Source organism: Sitophilus oryzae, unplaced genomic scaffold (genome assembly GCF_002938485.1).
Source record: "Sitophilus oryzae breed Bouriz unplaced genomic scaffold, Soryzae_2.0 scaffold_2006_pilon_pilon, whole genome shotgun sequence".
NCBI classification, from domain to species: domain Eukaryota; kingdom Metazoa; phylum Arthropoda; class Insecta; order Coleoptera; family Curculionidae; genus Sitophilus; species Sitophilus oryzae.
Genome location: NW_022146732.1, coordinates 16,010 through 24,836, shown reverse-complemented (window position 1 = coordinate 24,836; position 8,827 = coordinate 16,010).

Genomic DNA, 8,827 nt, shown 5'->3' with positions numbered 1-8,827 from the left:
AAGAACCTTTCTTTTGAACGTAGATGTATTTTTGTGTTTTGTCCAGTTTATTTTTTATTATTCATTATAATACCGAATTTCTTTGCTTGCTAATATATTATTTGTTTTGATTATATTAAAAATTTGAGGTTATGTCATTAGATTTGATATTCGGTAACTGCAGGTTATATAAAGCATGCAAACATTTGAAAGGTGCAAAAAAACGATTTGAGGGAACAATTATATAACTTGTAGTATTATTGGTTACATAATGGTTCTTAATACCACCTTTAATTATATAGTGTATATCTTACGTACCTTTAAAACACCTAATACCAGAAGTTATATAAAATAGATGTGAACACCTTTATAAAACCTTATTATGAAACCTTTAGTAACAAGAACCTCTAGTTTTATAAGGAAAGTGAAAAACAACATTTGAAGGTTACTCTTAGTGATAAGTAACCAACGCTACACTTATATAAATCAAAACACTGTAAGATACCAATGAGACATTTATTAAACCTTTATATAACTAACCTTGAGAATATATAACCTAAAGGAACTTAAAATGTTACTTGGGCTGGGACTAAACAGCAGAACTCATTGCCAGGACTTTTTTAAAAAATTAAAAATATTAACTCTTCCTTCCATTTATATTTGAATCCGTTTGTCTAATACGTAAGAATGTATGAGCTTCTCAAGAAAGGCCATCTCACACTTATCCACTCAGGAACGCGGAGTAAGATCTTTATCTACCTACCCCACGCTCAGAGTTAGTTAACAGTTCAATATTATACAACTCGAAAAAAATGCACAATCACCTGCCATTTGAAATCAAATCCTTAACATCATTTTCTTCATTTCGCAAAGCATTGAACTTTTATTTACTAGACAAGGCTTTCTACGCCGTAAATGAATTATATTTTGATAATTGAATTTGATCTTGTAAACACTGGTCTAATGTTTGCTATTGCTATATTTACTAATGACACCGGAATAAATTTATTTAGAGGTCATTGATATTTACTAGCGATGGGAACTATCGAATGGTTAATGAATGAATGATTTCAACTATCGAATGGTTTTATTCGAATAAAATCATTCATTCATTTGTATACTAAAGCATATGTGACAACCTTGCCGTGCGACTAAATGGTTATCGTTGAGTCACGACTATCGAATGCTTTTGATAAATTAAATTTAGTATTCGTTTGATTTTTGTATGCGTCAGTGCATTATTATTTCTTCCAAATTTTTATAACTTCGCCGTATAAATACTGTGCTATTTTTGCGTTTATTAAAATAGTTAAAATACTAAAATAGTAGTTATTTTTTAATTTTATTTATTGACGATTGTGTGCATGTGCAGGTGGTCAAAATTTTTCCGAAAATTTGTGTAGTTTTCCGTAGTCCGATCTTTCAATTATTTAATTTTATATGGTATATGGTCTATTTTTTAATGGGAAACTTTGAGAAGTAGCAATTTTTAAGAGAGATGAGATGAACTTACAATTAATTTTAAAAATATATATTTGTATTTTAGATGTTTTAACAATATGAATTAGTTGAACTTAATAATCATATTTAAGTAATGTGGTTAAGTAAATGGTTATCGAACTCAAACTATGGAGTGAGAAAATTAATATGAAAGTTTTACACGTGCCAATTAAAAAAAAAGTTAACGATGTTTGTATTTTGTTTATGCTAATTCTCTTACATGTAGTTTTTTGCGAAGAAATATTTCATTTATTTTTTAAAGTAAATGCCAGTAAAAGTAAATATAATTTTTAAATAGTAATATAAAGCACCTAATATAAATAATTTTTATTTCTAATTTTTTATTTATATTTTCCTTCCATTACACTGCATGCTTAGAAAATTAATATGCCTTTCATAATGTATTTTCTGTGTAAATACTAGCACCTCAATAAAAAAAATAATGTGTCCTTATCTATATCTGACTCCGCAAAAAATCAAAGATGCCGGCTTCTTTCATAGCATTGCCACCGACCGCTGTCGGGTTTCTCGGAAAGAAACCTACGTCGCCGGGCGACAACTAAAATTCAGTTAATATTTTATTATAATCGATCCTGACGAATGAATGAATTTCATAAATGAATGAATTTTATAAATGAATGGTTTTTGCTGCCGAAGTACTAGAATACAATATTTCAAGGCAGATGACGGATCTATTCGATAATTTTTATTCGAATAGTTTTCAACGAATGTTTTCTTACTAACTATCGAATTATTCGAATGAATTGCAACTATCGAATGTTTCGATAGTATTCATTCGATAGTTCCCACTACTAATATTTACTATAAACTAACTAAATATTTTTGAATATTATTTTTATTTTTTTTTATTCTTTGACATTGTAAACATTTATAAATGTTTATTTTAAACAATAAGACTGACAATATTATTTGTATAATGTTTTGTATTATCTTTTGTTTGTTTGTTTGTGTACCTTGTTTGTTTACTTTTTTTGTTTACTTTACCTTTGTCTACAAATTGTAAATTTTTTTGACAATAAAGGTATTTATTTATTTATTTATAGAGGTACGGACGAGAGAAAAGTTATTACTCTTCAAAACAGTTAAAACATATTTAGGTGGCGCCCTAAATGCGAGTCATATTGACTTCAAAATCAAATTTCAATTTGAATATCCAAATATTGGCGTTACTTTAGAAATTATTTGGAAAAAATCGAATAAAATTTCTACACCCTGTATCTCGGAAACTAAGCATTTTAGGACATACATTTATAGGAACTTTTTTACTTATTTTTATCTGCAGAATATGCTGCCCTGTATATTTTCAGCCTTTCTTAAAAAAATTATTACAAATGCAAGAACTGTCCTGAAATCAGAACTGTACTTACTTTACTATAAATATCGTATTCTTAATTCATACAGGGTGTTCAAAATTCTAAGCCAAACTTTCTAAATTATAAAATATTTTTTCTTTGTTTTTTTAAACGGAACACCCTGTATATTATTCTTTTAATCGAGAGAGAATTAAAAAATGAACATTTTTTGTATTATTGTATTTTAATATCTTTAACTGTTTCGCAGATATTTGTTATTTTATATTTCATATGGTATTTTCACAGTAAATTTTTACAAAGCCACCCATTAATTTTCTCTCGTATTTTACCATTGAAAGAGCCGTATGAAATAATACAGCGAGTGTATGCGAAATCGTTAAAAACTGTAATGTTCATTTTTTAATTCTCCATCTAACAAAGAATTAATATACAGGGTTTCATTTAAAAAAAATAATCCCGTTCCACTCACACTTTTTTTAGCTACCTTGTAGAAGTTTAAATATTTTCCTGAAATACATCCTAGTATATGCTTTAGGTTTGCACTTAAACAAAATTCCCGAGTTTTTATTCTAGGAACTACATATGCCCGACGTACTATTGCTGGACCCTGTATACAGCTCAATGATAACATCTATAGAATTAATCTTTACATAATGATAATATGGTGTATCTATTAATTAGCTCAGAGTAACGCCTTCTGGTTTTAATGTTCAAACCACATTATTGACTCTAGTCTATGACCTCCTGTTGCTATCCGAAATCTATAATAATGAATATATAATATCCTGTTTATAGCTTTTGTGCAAATTTTCACTCAAAATTTCCCATCAAAAAAGCTAATAAATAATTACTTCAAACCACTTCAAAACTCCACAACCATCAAATGTAATCGGAATTCGAAATACTGTCACTGATTCACCACTGCATTTCTAAGATTGTTTATTAAATATTTTAATCACTCACTATTTTTTAAGATAACCTTTAAACATTCAAGAGCGCTATTAGCATATTTCACGGCTATTTTCGTTTAAAAACGGGTTGCACTTTTGTCTTTCCTAGGCAGAAAAGTGGTCCTTAAAAATTTAAAGCGTTACCTCCAGTAAAATAGAGAAACTTTTTATTTTGCACGTCGCGCAGAAAGGTTTAAAATAAACAAATCCGTGCCGGACGGTCTGAAAGAGAAAAATCCCGACAAAGAAAGTGCAAACAGACTGACCCGTATTGTCAAAGTGAACTGATCTAGATCAAATGGAGTCCTGTTAGGCTTGATTAAAATTGTTGGAAAATAGAGGGAAAGAGAAGGAATGGCGCATGTGCCTCTTCGAAAAGAGTGATGGCTTTAATAGAAGCAGCTCATTGGAGTTTTCAGAGTTCGATGGTTTCAATGTGCTTACGCATGGGTGGATACAGAGGCGGAAATATGGTGACAATGCCCCTGCTCTTTTATCGAGATATTGTTGACGGAGAACGCGTTTGATATATAAAAGCAACAGGGCCATTAAGCGAACTTTAAACTTTGTCAGTTCAAACGTAAATATGTTTTGAGATGGTTATTTCGTTTTGAAACTTGTGCGTTTTGTATATTATTTTACCATTACAGGTTAATTAATTATTCTAGCAACTAGTTTACTCTAAATTATTTAAGATTGCAAAATAAATTATATATGGTTGCATATTTTAGTCAGCAGAATATTCAAATTTCTTTCAGTATAATACATGATAATAGACCTTGCCTGCTAATTACGCAACATAAAAATTGTAGACAACAAGATTATTGTAGAGAACAAGTTAATTTTTGTTATTAAAAATCTGTTATTTGTATAATGTTTTGTATTCTATTTTGCTTGTTTACTTTGTTTGTTTACTGTGTTTGATTACTTCACCTTTGTCTACAAATTGTATTTTTTTTGGACAATAAAGGCATTTATTTATTTACAATATGTTCCCGGATTGTTTACAAGAAAACTTTTTTGTTATGGGCATTTCGAGAAAAATGTATTCTTCACAAAAATTTTTGCTTATTCTTAAATGCTTAATACTCTTTATACTTTTCGAAATTTGCATACCGTTTTAGAGTAAAATCCAAAAAATCGAAACGCGTTTCTATGATAATATAATTTCGTTTTCCTTCTTTGATGGATTGTCCTTGATAGAATTTTAATTGATGTCATATATTATGCTGCTTTAAGATGTTAAAGAAATTTTATTTAGATTTGTTAACAACAAAAAATATGACGTTAATCAAAACCAATTAAAACCATCTATCAAAGAATGAAATCGAAATAATATTACCATAGAAACGCCTGCTGATTTTTAGGACTTTCAACAATATTTTCATGTTTTCTTCAATTTTCTCTCAAGCAGTATGGAAATTTGGGAAAGTATAAACGGGATTAATCATTTTAGAACATGCAAACATATTTATTAAAAATGCAATTTTGATAAAAAATGCAAAAGTTTTTCCTCTTGTAAATACAATCCAGAGACATACTACTGTATAAGTCACAAATCTTATCTGGAGACGTTTACTTAAGTATAGGCATTAATTTTGGTTTCTAATTACATTATCATCAAGCTAAAATGAAATGAGTTTTCTTTTGAAGAAATAGGGGATAGGGATATCTTATAATTTAATTAAGATTTCAAAATCGTTCCACTACGGACTACTAATTTGATAGGTTGTTATTGTCGATCCATCTTTTAATAAAGCGTTAGGTGGAAGATTGTTTGATATTTTAAAGTCGTTGTTATTTTACATGTAATCGAAAATTAATTTATACAGTATATGTATAGCGAGGGGTGTCTCACTTGGGTAAAAAATGTACATATACTGCCAACATATCGTTTTAATACCAAGCGACTGCCAATGACTGCGAAGAAGACTGCCTATGACTGCCATGTAATTATTATAGGCGACTGCCGTAAGACTGCCAATGACTGCCAGCGACTGCCAAGAGAATGTACAGGTAATTCCAATAGTGAGACATCCCTCGATGTATAGCTACTTGTATATTATTTTAATAATTAGTTAATAGTTAAAAAATCGCCAAAAGATGTCACATCTAATTACAGAACTTTAATTAATGTTAAATTAAAATTGTTTTTTTTTTCTAATTCTTTATTTTCTTAAATTGTTTCAATTATAAAGTAAATAAAAAGTAATTAAAAACAGGCTTTTATTTAAATGTTCTAAAAGGAATCGGATAAATTTTAATTTAAATTAAATTCATCAATTCATTTCATTAGACAATTTATTCGATGTTAAATTAGCTGTTGCTAGCTATCAGATATACATACTTTCACATTTAACATATTGATTTGGTTTTAGAATATTTTTTTTTTCTTAGAAATTTCAATATAGAGTATTTAAAAACTAAAGCTTGTTTTAAAAACGAATTTTTACATAATATTTTGATTTTTTAATTTTCACTTAATAAGCCCATTTTTATTAATGCATAACTATTGCAAGGATTTTCTGTGTTAATTTAGAATTATCTAATTCTTGGATGACACCACCTTTTAAATATTTCATTCGACTAAAGGCAGTATAAGCTTACCCAACGGCGAATCAGTTGGACCTAAACACAGTTGTTGGTTGATCTTGTTTAAGCTTGCTACATTTTTGGGCTTGTTTAAGCTTATTACGTTCCTTCTTATGTTGTTACCGGTGCCACGATATTGCATTGTTACCGAGAATGCTAAAGTATACCAAATTTGGGCCCCATCAAACATCAGCCTAATGATTCTAATTCAAACAACACTTTGCCACTAACACGACAACCTAATAAAAACTTAGTAGTAAAATATTCTGACTTGTTTTGTTTTCCTTTTTTCTATACATTTCTTTAATGTTTACTGTCGTGCTGCATTAATATTTTACATAAAATTAATCGTGAATAGAAAGGAAAAGGTATTTAATTTGCTATAGTATCAACAAAATTGACTACATAAAATAATAAAAAGAAAATACATAATTGTGATTATATAGGGTGGCTTTTAAATAAGTGCAAAAATTTTATGGAGTAGTATATTTTGACCCTAGAAACACGATTATGAGTTTTCTTGCGAAAATAAAATTTTGAGAATTTGGAATTTTTTGAAAAAAAATTTGAAATTTTTAAAAAATATAACTTCTTGATAATATGGCAATATAGAATTTTGGCATTATACAATTTACAAGAAAAAAGATCCAAAAAAACTAACGATGTTAAACCGAAATAGGCAAAATTACAAGAAACAACTTTTAATCTTCATTAAACCGTCTACATAATTTTGATAACAGGTAAAAAAACCTATAGCCACGAAACAAAGCATAATCGGATCTATGTATGTCGATATAAAAAATAAGTCTTATTTTTAAGTTATTATTATTATCCCTATGAGAGATAGCACATGATTTTTGAAACACCCTGTATCATTATGAGCATTGTATAATTTTGCTGTAGTATCGTGTATCATATGCTACTACTTAAAATGAAATAAAAATAAATAAAATAATTTATGGATATCAATACCATACAAAGAGTGGCGTACAAAAGTCAGCACATGAAATTAAACACATATAATATAAAACACAATTAACTTAAAAATTAACACAAAAGACATAAAATTAAGACCACCATATTAAATCGGTACACAATGATAAATACCTTAGTTAATACATTGTAATATAAACATAGGGTAGGTGTTTCCAATTCCCATTCTCACATTCTGTTGTAGAAGGAATTTCCATCAAGTGAGATTAATATGTATATCACTTGACAAAAACTTCCTCGAATCATACAGTGGATTTTCAAGTAACCCCCAGCCACGAACCCTACCCTTAAACACCTCATCGGAGAATAGTTTATACCCATCCGGGAGTTTATTGTAAAACTTCACACCCCAGTATCTAGGTCGATCTCGAGACCTTTCTAACCTATGTATAGGGATACTGAGGTGCTCCGCCCCACGAGTGTCATGAGAGCCGTGCTGAGCATTTGTGCGATATTTTTCTGTATTGCCTTTAACATATAATAGATTTTCCAATATATAAAGATTTGGGAGGGTAAGTATATTTAATATTTTAAAGGTTTCCCTGCAATCATCCCTGTAGCCCAATCCTCCGACAACTCTCACAGCCCTCCTCTGAAGCGCGAAAACCCTGCGCCACTGAGGTGTCCCATGCCAAAACAGCGTAGGACATCACAGAATGAAAAAGAGCGTAGTAAGCCGTCCGCAATACGCAATAGGAAACAGTACCTGACAAATTACGCAGAACGAAAAGCGCGCTACTTAGCTTCTTGCATAGTTGCTCAATATGAGCATTTCATCGCATTGCACTGTCCAACTGAACCCCTAAAAATAGAACAGATTCCCTGGAGAAGCGACAGTCCTCAGGCACACTCCTCAAAGAAAAAATTTCACGATTTGTTTTGGCGTCATTTAAAACTAGGTTATTTTTCCGGAACCAGTTAGCCGCCCTCGCTTGAGAGTCATCCGCGCTTCCCTCTAGGACTTTTACCTCTTTTCCTCTGACCGAGACCGCTGTATCATCTGCGAACAAAACGTATTGGTCGTCACGTTGGATATGTGGTAAGTTGTTTATATAAATCAAAAAAAGTAAAGGGGCCCAGTACTGAGCCTTGTGTAACAATTTTTAAGAGGTCTTGGGTTCGACCACACACCATCAACGACCACCCTCTGTATTCTGTCCTCCATGTAGGATTTCAAAAGGGCAACACTACCCTCACTAAATTTATAATAGTCGAGTTTTTTAATGAGCAACTCGTGAGACACACAATCGAAGGCTTCACTTAAATTGCAAAATACCGCGCCAACATGTTCCCTACTTCATGAAAAGGTCGTTTTTTGGGTTATTAAAAACTCTTCATCAAAGGTAAAGTGGTTCATAAAATTTAAGCAACGAATTTAAAAATAATACTTTTTTTGGAAATTTTCAAAGTAAAATAACTCAGTTATATAGGACTTGTTTGAAAAACAATAAAGAGAAAATATGTTTCTTCTATCGAAGC